The sequence below is a fragment of the Camellia sinensis genome, chromosome 1 (genome assembly GCF_055761805.1).
Source record: "Camellia sinensis isolate YWXY chromosome 1, ASM5576180v1, whole genome shotgun sequence".
Lineage (NCBI taxonomy): Eukaryota > Viridiplantae > Streptophyta > Magnoliopsida > Ericales > Theaceae > Camellia > Camellia sinensis.
In genome coordinates this window covers 146,309,362-146,326,921 of record NC_138961.1, presented here as the reverse complement: position 1 = coordinate 146,326,921, position 17,560 = coordinate 146,309,362, and the positions used below count along the sequence as shown (strand labels likewise).

At 34.0% G+C, this 17,560-nt stretch overlaps 1 pseudogene across 1 annotated transcript; it reads left to right on the top strand.

Moving 5' to 3' along the window:
- The first annotated feature begins 5,756 nt into the window (after positions 1–5,756).
- Positions 5,757–15,003, top strand: LOC114277232 (proteasome subunit beta type-4-like; annotated as a pseudogene). The gene is made up of 5 exons (XR_014339434.1): positions 5,757–6,097; positions 6,429–6,558; positions 6,733–6,892; positions 6,991–7,059; positions 14,858–15,003. The product of XR_014339434.1 is annotated as a proteasome subunit beta type-4-like (transcript).
- The last annotated feature ends 2,557 nt before the right edge of the window (positions 15,004–17,560 follow it).

Here is a 17,560-nt window from a genome sequence, read left to right as displayed (position 1 = left end):
CCTTTTCTCTATTTACCGAGCTCTTCACTACAAGAAAATACACTTTTAGCGACCACTTTGTCTCTCTCTCTCACTCATCACTCTGTCTCTGTCTTTGTCTTTGTCTTTGTCTCTCTCTTTCTCTCTCTCTCTATCTCTCTTCTCTATCTATCTCTCACTCATCTCTCTCTCACCACCCATCTCCTCTACCACATTCACTACTACTGCAAATGTCATTCCACTACCAGCATTATTACCATTGTTGCCACTCCACCTCTACGACTACCATTACTACCACCATCACTACCACTCCACTACCACTACCACCACTACTACTACTATTACCTCTCCTCTACCACCGCCACTCCATCTCCTCTACCACTACCACTACCACTACCACAACTTCATCACTAATCTCCTTCGCCATCACCATCATCACCTCTTATCCACCACCTTCACTATTACTGTCGCTCTCTCTCCTCTACCACAAAAAATTAGTTCTTGATTTTTAGTAACAAAAAAAAAATGGGCCACAAAAAACATATTTTTCATTGACCATAAAAAATTAATTTTATTTTAACGAAAAATATTTTTCATTAAAATATTACCCCTACTTCTACCAAATAAAAAAAATTCATTAAAATAAAAATGAAACAAATTTTCCCCATTTTTTTCACTGACCCGCCCGCCCAAACTTAATTTCCCCCCTTTTTTCGCTCTGCTTTTTCCCCCCATTTTTTCATTTCCTTTCAGGTTTGCAGAGCCCTAAGTTTCGAAACATCACTGTCCCTCTCTCTCTCTCTCTCACAGAGGCGAGCGACGAGTGGCGAATTTTGGTTTGGACGAGCGACCAGCAGGACCATGATTCTCGACAAGGGTCAGCTTCTCAAGACCGAGCAAATGCTCCACAACACCGGTGAGCAGTGGCCTGTTATTATCCCTAAGGAGGAGATCCGCCGAGCAGCCCCTGGTACTAAGGTAACAGTTTCTAATCAAATCTCGGCATTTTTTGATTCATACATTTGTTTGAACAGTTGATGGGTTTTGATTATTCTTTCTTCATTGTTATTGTGGGTTTGATTTTCCGTTACATGAATTTGATGGGTTTTTTGTTTTATTCAAATTTTCTATATATATATATATATATTATGAGCAATTGGTGGATTCTTCAATCATGCGTGTGTCAATAGACTCAATATTATATTTTTTGTTTTGTCCAAACCCGGCAAAAGAACCAGAGTGACTATCCATGTGCCTGTTATATTTTTGATTGGTTTCAGTTGTTAGACTTGCTTTATGGATTTACTGCTGAAGTTTGCCAAGGCTGGTGGCCAAATCTTTTAGGTGTGCATGAAAATTGTTTCGTTGTCGATTGATATTTATCAGAAACATCTTTTAGGTGATTGATATTTATGGTGATGGATAAAAAATTAGCAAAGAGAGAAAGAGATTTAACTAGGCCCAGTAATTACTCTCTCATAGGCCCAGTAATGAATACCATGTTCCATTGTATGGTACCTGTATTGTAGTTAACAAAGAGAGCAAGAGATTTAACTATCCCCTATTTTTGGAGATCAGCTTCCAAAATAATTAAAGCTTTAATAGAAAGTTCTTTTTTATCAGGGACAAGCCCTCCTTTTGCTTTTGTTATTAGAGAAGGTGTTATCAGAAGGAACTGTGTTCAAAGATTTGACCATCACTGTCTATGGGTTGGTCAGTGCATTGGAGTAGTAAGTAATTTCTGGATGATCTTATCCTCAATACTTGGAATACTTCTATGAAATGTTGCTGTACAAGAAGTGATTCATTCATTTCTGCTATAAATTTTGTGATCAATATTTCGTCCACTTACAAATAGAAACTTGAACATAAATAAATGCATATTAAAGAACAATTTTTCACAAAGAGGCACAGATGTTCTGTAATAATTATTTCTTTGTTGCATGCAATCTCTTAATTGTGTGAATGTGAATGATTATCTCTTTTGTTCTCTTGTATTTTTTTCCTCTTATTCTTATTATTATTTTTTCTCCTTTATGGAAATTGGATTTGAATTCCAAATGGGATGTTTTAAATTTGAATATCCATGTCATTTGATATCCTATACTATAGTCTTGTAGATAGGATGTCTTATAATTCTATGAAGTGCTATGAGAGGCAGATAGGATGAAGTGCTATAATTAGGATGAAGTGCTATGAGAGGCAGATAGGATGAAGTGCTATTAAATTTATTTTTATCTTGTTTGCTCTTTTTTTTTCTTTTTTTTCTTTTGGGTTCAGTTTCTTGTTTCAATTATTTGATTTTGGGAATTTTGTGTTATGTGCTTGAATGAAGTGATTATTAATAGTGCAACATAATTTAATTTATTTGGGTTTGTTACTCTGTCTATTGTTTTTTAGCTGGGTTTGAACTTTGAAGTCTTTATGAGGACTATACCTTTGTCAATTTCTATTGAAGGCAACCACTACATGGTATGTATATTGTTTATGTTACTCTTTGATCTAGCTTTACAATTTCAAGTCACCAAATAGTCTTTGAACTGTTTGTTAAAATGTCTGACCCAGAAATGTTTATTTTGAAATGATAAAGAATTAAGATGAGAAGGAATGGCTAGGCTACCAATGAGAATTTTATTTATTATTTTGTGGTTGGAATTGGGATTTTTTTTTTTCTCTGATGTTCAAAATTCAGAAATTTGAAATGGTCAAATAGTGTTCGACTACTATTATTCAAAAACCTGAAATTGTTGGGATGTTTAAACCTTGAAAGCGTAGTGAATTTTTTAACCCCAATATGAACACTTGTGCATGTCAAGCTTTTGGAATGACTTAGATGCCTTTGTTTTCACCTTTTCAACAGTGCTGCCAATATTTATTGGTCCTCCTAACTGCCCAAAGAGCATCCTTTAATATTGCATCATAGCCCTTTAAGTTATGCTTCCCAAATTTCCTAATGGATAGTAGTGTAGTCGCTACTTCCAAGTTCCAATCTACTTAAGTTATGCCTCCATTCATTTAGGGCCCCTTCTGTTTGTGGGAGTAAAATATGAATGTAGTGATATCAAGGTTCAAAAAATATAGGGACTTTGCTGATGTTGATTATTGCAGGACAGTGGTAGTTAACTTTAGTAGTGATATTAACATTCTAGAAGTGGTGAAATTTAGTAGTTAATAGAATGGCATACACAATGACTTTAATACATACAAAAGCAGAAAGCATGTGTTGAAGTTTGAAATATTGATGATGACATATGTATGATACCTGTATTTTGATATCAACACGTAATCAATTCCACGATTTGTCAAGAGTTTTAATCTAGAGATTTCAAACATTTGGAATTGGATTTTAGAAGATGAAATTAATGTAGTCCTAATATGTCGTTTTTCAATATATGTTTCCTTGTTGCAACTCATTGCTGTGATGGAAATATGAATCGGTTGAGCTTTGTTATAGCATTATTCAATTCAAGTTTTATTTGGTTGTGTTCTTTGTGCATGTTGGCAAAAGAAAATTTTACCATAATATTGTTATCTGCCTCAATCTGCAATATTTTGTTTGAAAACCTGTATAGTCATTTAATTGGCCTGTATGCATACGTGAATGTGAATCTGTCGGAGATTTTTTCTGATGTCTGAACTCATCAAATGAATTCAAGTACTCATACGATCGTTGATATTGAGGCTTGATATTGAGGCTTCAGTTGTTTGATCTTCATGAGTCAAAGATCCAAAAAAATGATAATAATAATAATAATAATAAATAAAATTAAAAAAAATCTTGATGACATTTTTTTAAATAACATATGTTACGTGGAGCTGTGTGCATGGACTTGGGCAGGTAAGTGCAGGTACCATTACTTGTGCGCAATTCAGTGTTTATGGCTTTGTTGTAAACAGGGTAGACTGGCTTTTTAAGGTTCGAGAAAAGAACAATGGTGTACTATTTTTTTTTTCTTTTTTCCTTCTTCGTGCTTTTTCCTCCCTGTTTTATGTGTGTGTGTGTGTGTGTGGTTGTTAGAGACCGATGAAAACCTAAAAAGCATGGACACTATGGAGGAGGTGTGCCATGTCGGACAAGACACTCTACGAGTACTCCCAAGAGCGTGTTCGACGCTTCTTCAACCTGTCTTAATTGAAATTTAAATTCATAATATCGGACACTTCATAAACACTTCTTGAACCCTCCAAACTCAACTTATGTGATGAATCTCTTCATAGTAACAATCTGCATTAAGTATGTTTTGAAACATTTATTAGATAAATACATTATGTGTAATTTAATGTTCTACAATTGTTTTGCATTCTTTAAAAGCAATTGTTATGTGAATGATATCTTAATGTTAAGTTATGGTATATATGACTTTTTAATTTTAGTTATTGTCATGTTTCTCTATTTTTTTTTTCCCAGTACATTTGAATAAACTATGCATATGTTGGACATATAATAAATTTATAAAAATATAAAATTTTAATGTGTCTCAAGCTTATTGTCCTCATTTTTTGAAAATTGTCGTGTCGCTGTTTCGTGTCACGTGTTTGTGCTATTTAGAAGTTAGATGAAAACCAATCTATTCATGGCTTCACTAGTTGAGGGATGTTATTATATGATTCTATAACTGGGGGAGACACTCTCAAGTTGATTTAGGCTATCTCACATTTAGATTGAAAACCTCAAGGAGAAAGAGTGGATAGAGCAAGCTGGAGACATATTTCATTTGGCTAGTTGCCAATAAGGTGAGCTATACCCATTGAGGGAGACAAACCTTTGTCAAATTGCCTACGTACCTACAGCTACTTTCATTCTGCATGATAGTTACTGAATACTAGTTTCAATAGAAGAGACCTATCTTGACCCCATAGATCCCATAAACTCATCATTCAACATATAAGAAGGGTCTTGTAGGGCGTTAAGTAACAAAGGTCTAAGCATCTGGTGACAAACGTAAAATAAATGAAGTATATTTCATCTCGATGGTGGTAGTTGAAGTCAACAAGGGAGAGGAATAAGATACATCTAAAAAAGTGCCAAGGGCACTCCTTTATTATTCCCCTACAAGCACAAGTATTCCATCAGGAGCTGTTTGGTGGCCTCAAAATGTTATTTGGACCATTTTAGAAGCTGCAAACCAGAACAGGGTGAAAAGAACTGAAAGTCCTTTTAAGTTCGTCCGAAAATTATGCTTATGCACCATGCTCAAAATTCTTGGTAAAAAATTGAATCAAAGGTCCGGAGGAGAACTGGCCATTGAATCTTGTGAATTAAATGAGATTAGAATTGGAGAAAGAGATACAATTGGAGGGAATAACCAACTAATGAAAGAACATGAAACCTTTATGTTTCAATGGAGGAACAAGAAACAGTTGGGGGCAATAAAGTAGGTAAAGTGATTGGATTTTGCGTGTTGTTCCCCCATGTTGTTCCCCCATTTATGAATTAGATAATTAGATGTGTTTGGTTGTAAAATAATTCCCAAATCTACTATATTTTGCTTTTGTATTAAAAATTTAAAATCAATCATTCGTTATAAACTAAAGAATTATGTAATCTATAATTGGGAGATTTAATATATATATATATATATATATATGTATTTGTCCTCTTTTGGCTATACCAGTTTTTGAATTAACTAATTTAGGATTGCTCATTGGAATTATTAAATTCTAAATGGAATGGTTGAATTTGTGCAACCAAATGTGGCCTTTCTATGATGGGTACTCATTACTGAAATACAAGAATGTATTGAGTGGTAGATTATTGGAGGGTCGCTAGTCATGTTCGTATCTCATGGCTTTAGTTAGGAATTGAAACTCTGAACCAGGGTTGAATTGTTGGACCTGAATTTATACTCATATATATCAACAAACACGTGTATATGCGTATATTGATGCATGCATATGCACATTGGTCACATTCACGAGCATGAAGTATGTAATGGATTAGCTTCTCTTCTTTTTCTTTCTTTTTTTTTTTTTTTTTGGTGTGTGTGTGTGTGTGTGTGTATGTTAAGTATGAAATCATTACTTGATGAATTTTGGTACAGTTATCCATATGTGATCGGTACATCAGTAATTGGCATCAAGTTCAAGGATGGTATTCTCATGGCTGCTGATATGGGAGGTAGCTCCTTAACTTGTCTTACTTGAATTCGCATGACATATACTTATTTATTGATTTACTTGATTTGATTTTTTTTTTTTTTGTCAATATCCAATTCATTGGTACCAAAACATCTGTTTGAAGAGTATAATTGTTTAGATGCAGACAGTGGATAATCTACTGGAAGTCAACACTGAAGATTTGGCTATTTGCACTTTTTAGTTATTCATACTAGTAGAGATAGCATTGATACTTCTTTATTCCTCATGTTTCACATGTGCTTCTATCTGGGTACTTGAGACAAAATTCTAAAATTATGTGTACTTCAAGTGATTGATGCTTTCATTTACAGGTTCCTATGGGTCTACCCTGCGTTATAAGAGTGTGGAGCGATTGAAGTCTGTTGGGAAACACTCTCTCCTTGGTGCAAGTGGCAAAATAAATGATTTCCAGGAGATTTTATGCAACCTTGACAAGCTCATGTAAGCATCTGATCTTGTAAAAAGACTTGGCAAGTGATAAAATGCTTACCCTTTTGTATTTATTAATTTTTATTTGTTTTCTATTGTTACTATCACTATATGGAGGATGGTGGTGCTCCTAGTGTTCATTGTAGATTCGTGCTGACTTTTTTTTGTGAGTGCTTAATTTGGCAGTTTGTATGACAATATGTGGGATGATGGGAACTCACTAGGGCCTAAGGAAGTGCACAACTATTTGACTAGGATGATGTACAATCGTCACAACAAGTTCAACCCACTATGGAATTAACTTGTACTTGGAGGAGTGAAAAATGGTCAGAAGTATCTTGGAACGGTAATCCTGTCAGTCACTTAGTTCATTTTCTTGATGCTCAAGGATAAGCTTTCAGTAACCTGGAATATGAATAATTTGTTTTAGTAAATGTGATCCAGGTTAATATGATTGGTGTTCATTTCGAAGACGATCATGTGGCAACTGGATTTGGTCAGTGCATTGGAGTAGTAAGTAATTTCTGGATGATCTTATCCTCAATACTTGAAATACTTTTATGAAATGTTGCTGTACAAGAAGTGATTCATTCATTTCTGCTATAAATGTTGTGATCAGTATTTCGTCCACTTACAAATAGAAACTTGAACATAAATAAATGCATATTAAAGAACAATTTTTCACAAAGAGGCACAGATGTTCTGTAATAATTATTTCTTTGCTGCATGCAATCTCTTAATTGTGTGAATGTGAATGTGAATGATTATTTCTTTTGAAAAGGAAAATTAAAAAAAAATAAAATTTTGAAGTAAATACAAGATATCAAGGACACTTGAAGCATATAATTTCTTGTTGTAAATGGGCTTAGCAAAAGGAGAGAAACAAAAGCAGCTAAAGATTTGAGACAGAGAGTAATAGAACATGTAATCTTTCACTCATCACTACAAGAATTTACACATTTGGCGACCACTTTTGCCGACCAAAAGAATTTTGGTCGCAAAAAAATGACATTTGGCGACCAAATATTAATTAGTCGCGAATGATCAATATTTTTGGCGACCAAATATGAGTTGGTCGCAGAAGGTCACATTTTGGCGACCAAAAATGAGTTAGTCGCAGAAATTGGTATGCTTTTCGCGACCAACTACTAATTTGGTCGCCAAAGGTTACATTTTGGCGACCAAAAAAATTTAGTCGCCAAATTTGTACTTTTAGCAACTAATATTTTAGTCGGCGTTGATTAAGATTTAGCGACTAAAAAAATTTGTTGCTGAAGGTACCTTTTTTGCGACTAATATGGTGTTTTGGTCGCCAAAAGTGTTTGGGAGGGAAATTTCAAACAGGGAGGGGGGAAATAAAATTTTTTGGCGACAAAAAAAATTTGGTCGCCAAAGTAAAAACGACGTCGTTTTGTACCTGGAAAACAAAAAAAAAATTATTCCCAAAAAAAAAAAACCGACAAATTATTCTCAAAATTTCCCCCCCGCCCTTTTTCTTTTCCTTCTCTTGCTCGCAGTCGCTCATCTATCTCTCAGTCGTGCTCAACGGCGTAGGGCAAGGGAGGCGGCGGCGTGTAGCGGCGTCCAGCAGCGGCAGCATCTCTCTCAATCGCTCATCTCTCTCTCTCTCTCTCTCTCTCAGCAGCGTCTCTCTTTCTCTCTTACAATCTACATCCGACTATGAACTGATCTCCTCTGTTCTCTATTCACCTCGCCTTCTAGCGATCAATATTTCTCTTTGCTCTCATCCCTATTGCGTCTCTCTCGTGCGAGCCAAGTTGAGGAGGAGATGGACCCTCGATCGACTGAGAATGTGTGGTGGTCCTGTCGAAGGTTGGTGTAGTCGATTCGAGAGTGATGCCAGAGGAAAATTGATGGCTAGAGGAAAATCCAGGGCTACACCAACCACCACCACCACCACCACTATATCCACCACCATTACATGATGGTAAGCCCTCTTCCACTCTCTCTCTCTCTTTATATATATATCCTCAGTTTCTTGGTCACTCTCTTTCTCATCTCCCTCCCTCTTTCTCTCTCTATGTTGGAACTTTTAACTTCATATATTAAAATGTGAATGCGTTGATTATTGCCAGAGTTTGAATTTTATTTTGTGCCCATCAGTACGCTTACATGTGGATGTAAAAAACAAAAAATTCAAACAGAGCAATAAAATTAAGGAAGATCAGATTTTCTGGAGGAATAGAGAACTCTTATAGGACATAATTTAGCTCTACCCCAAGATTGGGTTTGTGTAACCTCCTCCATCAAATTGAATTTTGATCTCATCTCAGATCTTCGCCTTGTATGGCATTTGTTTAGTGGGTTTGCTGCTTTGTTCTTTGGATTTGTTTCCTTGTCTGTTTGGTCTGTATACATGATGTATATATAATATATATGTACAAGGTTAATTACATTTGTAATCTCTAAATATGAGATTTGTGTATTTTGATCCCCTTTGTTTAAACTCTGTCAATTTAGTCCCGAATACATAAAAAGAGTTTTAATTTGGTCTATATGTGTAATTTAGATATTAAAATGAGACAGATCACATACTTTGCTGTCAAAGCCCTAGGTTAGATCTCCCTCTTTGTATTTCTTAAAATCTAGAGATGATGGTACCAGGTTTGAGCGCCCCAATTTAAAAAAAAAAAATCATATATATATATATATATGTATATATTCCTACATATACCATAAGGTGTATGTGTGCTTGTGATGAATTTCTATATGATCTGCTTCTTCGATCTGTATGTCTCGTTTTGCTTATCTACATATTGTGATCTGCTCATCATTTTTCTTTCAATCACTTTAGTTGTTTTTAATTGCTATCTAATTGATATCCCTCATCACAAACCCTCATCAGTATGATTCTATTTGTATGTTTATGTATAATTGTTTCAACTATGTGAAAAATGTGTACAATAGTATATGTGTGTGTATGTGTGTGTGTGTGTGTATGTGTGTGTTGAGGAATGGTGCTGTAAATCTATATGTATATCAAAACTTGGTTGGTTCCACAAGATATAAATCCAAATTTGTAGACCAAAACTTACTACACCATTCCTCTATAGAGCTTTACATATATACATAAATATATATACACACAAATGTACACACCTTAGTTCCACAATGTTTTCAAGTTTGTATTGAATTATACAACCCACTTGAGTTAGTGGCTTCAGCTAAATTTCTCTGGACTTCGAAAAAAAGTTTTAAAATATACGAGATTTTACTGTGCTAAATAGGTGTTGGGCAAATGTGAACGCTATTATGGAACTTTATGGTAATAGGAAGAGATCAGATGTAGATTGTGTATGACTATTATTGCTGCTAACCAACTCTGAGCCTTTTTTTTTTTTTTTTTGAGTGGAGAGAATAGGAGATTTGTTTAATAATACTAAAGTTAGGAAAAGAGGTCTATTATTATAATTTGAATATAGCCTTTTTGAGTTTTAATTTGCTTTTATGAACAGTTCTGATAAAGAGGAGCCTGATGTTGAAACAGTTACATCCATGTTGGGTTTCCAAAGTTATTGGGATGCCACTTGTTATTTTTGCTTTTCACTTTGTTATTTGCTTTAATTTGCTTTTCACTTTGTTATTTTTTATTTTTATAAGCACTTGCATAGTCCTACTGCCAACAATCTTTTTGATGGGGCTGACATTTATTTGGACTTGTAAAAACATAATTATCAAAACTTGGTTCATAATAATGTTCGTAGACAACTCCTTTTCAGAAAGTGACTTTGCAACTAAGAAAAGGATTGGAACATTAAAGGTTTTAAGGTCCAAAGCTATATAGCAATGGTTTTTCACTGTTTTATTTCCCTAGGATCATTATTTTTTTAATGATTATTTCCAAGGAACCTATGTAGAGAAGATACAAAATGGTGTCAATAAATCGACATTTAACATTTTTCTTTCCATTATACTCTTTTTGTGTAATACAGAATATATTTTTTGTTCTCCCGCTCTCTCTCTCTCTCTCTTTCCTTTGTACCTTAGGATCTTCAACCGTTAGAAGATGCGCTATGTGAGCTGGTTACTGCAGATACGTTGACCATTTCTAAGCTCGTCAGCAAGTTTATATACAAAGGACATGCAAAGCAAGATAGCTTTCATAAAAGGTAACTTAGTTATTGTTGTTTTACTTCAACCTTTTGTTGGCTCTCATTCACCAATTTGTTTTTATATGCATTTCTAGTGCTTTTGTTGTGGATTTTTATATATAAGACTGTATCATGGACAAAGCTCTTGATTTTAGTGAAATTTATTGATGAGCAGAGTAGAGATCATCAACAAGTGTTTTTCTAGAAAACCAGTTCAAGAAATCTTATCATCACTAGTAAGTAAACATGTCAAAAATTATTCCATTTGTTATATATCTATCCTTCTCAGAAAAAAGGTTAATTATACTTTTGATTCCTAAACTATGCACTACGGATCATTTGGTCTCCAACATTTTCATTGTGTCAATTTCATCCCTAAAGTATTAAATGTTTCCTAAAGGGGTCCCGTGTTCGACACCATTTGTATTAGCCATCAGAATCAAAACTCAATTTGGAAACAAAATTGAACTTCGTCATCCAAAAAGCTATCGCAATAACCTTTTTGCTGAAGTATATCTTTTGTTTCCAAATTTATCCTTGATTCTGAGCTTTTATGGATGATGTCAGCTCGAGAACTACTTTAGGATACATTCAATACTTTGGCAATGAAATTAGTACAATTGAAATGTTGAAAACTCAAATGACAAAGAGCATGTACTTTAGGAATCGAAAGTGCAACTAACCCAAACAATAAGTTTTCACTGGTTCTTTTCTTTTATTTAGGAAGAATAAATGGAAACTGGAACAGAAAAGTGGATTGTTGAGGCAATAAGTTCTTTGAAGTCAGCTTCACCAACAAGTCTTAAAATTACTTTACGATCTGTAAGAATAATAATAAAAGTTCTCTTATTTTCATTGAATTCATTTGGAAAATTCCTTGTTACAAGTGCATTATAGCAACACTTAAGATGAGAGGGCACATTTGTTTGTGTCTCAGTTTGTATTGTGTACCCTCTTACAGGTGTACATAAGAGTAATGCTATACAAATAAAAAATTCATATATAATTTTCATACATAATGATGTGGCTTGTTGTGGATCTTTCATTTCAAAACAAAACACTATTGAAGATAGATTTATTTATAATAATGGCAATGTCACATCATTCTTGTCTAGTTTTTTGTATAAATTTTATGTATGAATATAATTTTTTTGTACATAATGAGCATCTATTTCAATTATGACAAGATGTGGGCACATTTACGATACAATTTTATTGAAGTTACGATCCAATTACATCTGATCATAACTCCTAGATAAGACTACGTCACTAATGGTTGGAGTTATGGCCTGATGTAATTGAGTTGTAATTTTGCATACATCAAACCATAAACTTTGAGGTGTGCATCATGCACTCCCTTGGAAGGTGCGCACTACAGATTCAACCATTGTTTATTTCACTCTTAACATAATCTTGTTTGGTTCTTGATTAGATTAGAGAAGGAAGGGTGCTAAAGCTTGAACATTGTCTCAATCGTGAATTTACTCTCTGTCGTCATTTCATGCGAAGAACTGTGAACAATGATTTCTATGAGGTATATAGAATCTATCGTTTTCATATATTCTAAAGGATAAAATAGGTGTATGATCCTTAAAACATGTATTTGGTATCATTTTTTATTCTTGAAATTTTAATTTTGTTTCTTTTTTTTTTTAATCGAATTAATTCTATTTCAAATGGACTATTAAAATCATTAATGCAGTAATAATAAAAATCTACATATAATCCTCGAAGTATGTGTTCCGTGTCACATTAGTTCCCCAAGTTTTTTTAATTCTGTCACTTTAATTCTTATACACTAATGAAGAAGATAAAGCATATTCTTACAATTTTAGGTATTAAATTAATAAAGTTGTCACTTTACAAAACTCAAATTTTAGGAAACATTTTTTATTTTTATTATTATCCTTTAATGATTTAGATGGTCATCTAAAATTGGATAAATTTGACTCAAATTAGGAACTTTATGAACAAAATTGACAAAAAAGCAAAAGTGACACAGAACACGTACAGAAAGGATATAATTTTATTTTATCTTATTGTAAATTATAATTTTATTTTTCAATCATGTAACATCAAACTTGTAGCGTGCCAGAGCTATGCTAATTGACAAAGATAAAAAGCCCAAGGTACGCACCCAAAAAAAATAGTAATAATTTGCGTGTTACCTTTAGCATTCCTATATTAGACTACTTGCTTTTGTTTCAACATTAACATTGGATCTTGAATTTGTAGAGAAATTTATTAAGGGAAAAAAAAAAGAAGAAATAAAAGTTATTTTTCTATTTCTTTTTTCATCCATAAATTTCTTCACAAATCTGAAATCCAAGCAAAGCCTATAACATATATATATAACCTAAGCAAAGGAATGGAGGAAGAAGGCAATTTTATCACATGAAACTTGATATTATATTAAAAAAGTCAACCTATACCAAACTCATATTTCATAAAAAGTCAAAAAGTACACTTATTTAGAATATTCCAAACCACCTATATGTTTTGGGCTAGTAGTCTAACATGCTATTTGGTAGTCATATTGATTGTTTCTGATCTACATCTCTACAGTTATTTAGAAAAACTAATATTCAGTGTAGAATATAAAGATTGGAATCTTAGAATATAAATGATCATGTAGTATGTAAAGTACTTCAAAGCAAATCTGTAATCAGATATGTAAGTTAATACATGTATTAGTAAATTTGATAAAATCATTAATTATGATCATACGCTCCCTTAACTCAGTTGATTGGGATGTCAAATGTTCCTGACTGGTGGACATTATTGTCATGACAGAGTATATTAGAGAAAACATTTGCTTTACATATATTTTAGAAAAACAAAATGCGGAAGCAGTTCAAGAAAAAAAAACCTACTTGTTTATTGTTCTTCTTGACAGCAAACGTAAGAATGACTTATGTTCACTTCTTAATTTGTGCTGTAGTTTCACTTTAATCAAACAATACCATCATACCATGAATCCACAGCACAACAAAAGCTCTCACACACTGAGAAAATGTCAGAATTTTCCCCTCAACTGAAGTTTGAACAAATAGTTATCGTTATTTAGGTTCTTTGGATTGTAGAAGTAATTACAACAATGAAGAGGATTTGTCTACAATATGCCTGAAAAATATGAACTTGTACTACTTTGAACCGTGCTTGTAATTTGATTGTTACTATGACTTGTTTCTTCTTCTTCTTCTTTTGTTTTTGTTTTTACAGTGGGAGCCTCCATAAAAAAGGAGCTGGATGCCCTACATAAAAAACAACAACAATACTGAACAATACTCAACCTTGTTAACACCAGATGTTCTTTTTTTTTTTTGAAATTGATGCTAATTATGTTAAATTTTTGTTGGAATGAATTGTTTTTTATTTTTTGGGGTTTAGAATAGGGTTTTGTGAATTGTTCCTTGTTTTTGGAATCAATGTTGCTGCTGCTGAGTTATGTGTTGAAACTTGGATATAGAAAATTTTATAATAAGACCTGTTTTGATAATGAATTCGTCCTATTTTGATTATGAATTTGCTAAATATTACAAGTGTATTATTTTCCTGCTTTGGCGACCAATTTATTAGTCGCGACAAATAAATTATTTTTTTTCGCAAAAAATGACAATTGCCGACCAAGAGTTTTGGTCGCAAAAAATACATCTATTGCTGACCAAAAATTTTGTTGGTCGTGGAAACTCACTTTTGCCAACCAACAGTTTTGGTCACGAAAAGTAACAATTGGCGACCAAACTAATTTTGGTCGCACAATGTCACAGTTGGCGACCAAATTTTTTGGTCGCGAAATGTCACAATTGGCGACCAAACTTTTTGGTCGCAAAATGTGTCAATTGGCGACTAAGAAATTTGGTCGGCAAAAGATGACTTTTCGCGACCAAAGTGTTTTAGCGACAAAATGAATTAGTCGCGGTAATTAAATATTTAGTGACCAAAAATTTAGTCCGCAAATCCAACTTTTGCCGACTAATGAAAATTTTGGTCGCGAATTACTTTTGCCGACCTTCAATTGGCGACCAAACTAGCGACCAAAAAAATTAGTCGCAAATAACTTTTGCCGACCAAAAATAGACTTTTAGCCACCAATTTTTTTGTTGCTAAAAGTGTTAATTGTTGTAGTGCATGTTCAATTATATATTTCAATTATATGCTGCAATGGTTCATCTACAAGACATTATTGTTTCTTGTAGAACATCCTTGTTGTCTCAAAGTATTACTGAATGATTACCTTGGCGAGACTTGCTGAGCTGCTTTGTCTCATTGTTTAGGTATGCCAATACTTAATTGTGGTATAGTCATCATCAAATGTTTGTAATGTAATCACATAAATTTTTTGCCATATGGTTAATTTTTTTCATTTTGGATGTTTTTCTAGATTCTAACTTTTCTTATTTTATTTGTAGGTGACTTCCAAAAACAATCAAGCACAAGGCTGATGCTTCAAAACCATATATATTCCTTCCTGTTGTAGAAAAATATTTTGGATTCCTTCATTGATTTTCCTTTTAATTTTTGTTCAGTTACTTATTGGTTTTCAATGGATGGATGTTTAAAACTTGTCTCAATTAAGGTTTTGAATGGAATGATTGTAAAGTTTGGGATTGAGCAGGAAAATATGATGAATTTTAATGTTATATTTAGGTTGGGTTGAATGAATTTTGTTCAATATTGGATTGAATGTTTATAAACAAAAATTGATTGTGAAAAAAAAAAAAGATTCGGCGAATAGCTAATTAGTCGTTGATTGTTTAATGTCTTTTGGCGACAAAATATTTGGTTGAGAAAAGTTTTGGTGACAAAATAATTGGTCGCCAAATTCTACACTTTTGCGACTAAAATCATTGGTCAGCAATTCCTTACCTTTTGGTGACTAAATTATTAGTTGGTGATTCCTCAACTTTTGGCGACGAAAATAGTTGGTCGCTGATTTTTTGCTTTTGGCGACAAATATATTTGGTCGGGAAAATATTACTTTTCGCGACCAAAGTGTTTTAGCAACTAAATGAATTAGTTGTGGTAATGATATATTTAGCGACCAAAAATTTAGTCGTCAAAACTTTTTCCCGACTAACGAAGTTTTGGTCACCAATTACTTTTGCCGACCCTCAATTGGCGACCAAAGTGGTGACCAAAAATATTGGTTGCGAATGATTTTTGCCGACTAAAAATGGACTTTTGCCGACCAAATTTTTAGTCGGCAAAAATGAAATATTTTTTATAGTGAATATTGCCGACCAATCTTTTGGTCGTGGAATGTATTGCCAACCAAATTTTTTGGTCGCGGAATGTGACAATTTGCGACCAAATTAGTTGGTCGTGGAAATGGGCGACAAATGCCGACCAAACTATTTGGTCATTGAATGTGCGAATCGGCAACTAACATGTTTGGTCGGAAAAATATGACTTTTCGCGACTAAAGTGTTTTAGCTACTAAATGGATTAGTTGCAGTAATTATATATTTAGCGACCAAAAATTTAGTCGGCAAATATAACTTTTTCGCGACTAAAAAATTTTTAGTCGCTAATTACTTTCCGCGACCCTCAATTGGCGACCAAAGTGGCGACCAAAAAATTTAGTCGCGGATAACTTTTGCCAACTAAAAATGAACTTTTGCCGACCAAAATTTTAGTCGGCAAAAGTGCGAATTCTTGTAGTGGTTTTTGCTGAGCTTCAAGGGTAATCACTTTTCCCTCTTTCAAGCATTATTTTGATCCATCTCTTAGCCTTATTTGCATACATATTTGAGCTTTGTTGTCAACTGAAAAAAGTCTTTTTTTTAGGTCCTTTCAATGTTTGTTTAAGGTCATTTTGTCGTTGGAGGTCATCTACCCCCTTGCATGCTTCATTTTGCCTTATTTCGAGCCATGCCCTAAGGCCTTTGTGTTGACCTTTTCTTGGTCTTTTAACCACTGAAATCTAGCAGATTTTCAGTGGTTAACATGTATTTTTGAGAGCCAAAATCAGAGAGGGGTGACCCTCTCCCTCCTTGTCTTGTTCACTAGTATTTTTGGCCTTACAAATGAGCCTTCATTTGCACACCTCCAAGCCTTGTTTCAGGCCCTTTTCAGTGACTTTTAAGGCCTGCCTAGGCTCTATCCAGAGTTGGTTTTGTCACCTTGGGTGTGTCTCTTGCATGTGTAGAATAACCCCTCTTATAGCCTATCAAAGGAGCACGACATTCTTGCATTTATTGGTCTTATTTCAGTGGTTTTTTGCCATCATTTGGTATGCCATGACTCTTTTTTTGCTTGGTTTGGTAGTCTTTCACATGCTTTATATGCTTGTAGTGTAACTCATGTTCACTAGCTTATAATGCATATTATTTTGGCTCTCTATTCTAGCATATTTTGGCCATGTTCTAAACTGATTTTATTCATGATTTGGGCTGCCTTAGCTCTATTTTGAGGCCTCTTGGTCGAATGATGCTTGCCATGCATACTCGTAGTGTAATATCCCTACCTAGCCTTGAGTTTTGAAGCCCCTTGCATGCTTAACTTGAGGTGTTTCCATGTCTTGGCATCGTTGAGCATATTATTTCAGAGCCTATACTTGTGCCATGTTCCCATATTTTCCACTCTTTAAATGTGTTTGAGAGTTGTGCTTGTATACCTCATTTATGGGCCATTGTATGAGCTTCTTTTTTGTGCATTTCAAGCCATCATCTTAGTCCATTTTGGCCACTGTTTTGGACCTATTAGAGAGCTGTCCATCTTGGTGTAAGTCCATCCTTTGCATGTTGTTGCATGCTTGCCTTGTATGTTGTTGCATACTTGGCTCAATGCATGTTATTGCATGCTTAAGTTGCATTTTGCATCCTTGTTAGCTTGCATTTTGTCATGTGTTTGATATGTTGTTACATACTTGCATGTTTTCATGCTTGTTCACATGCTCA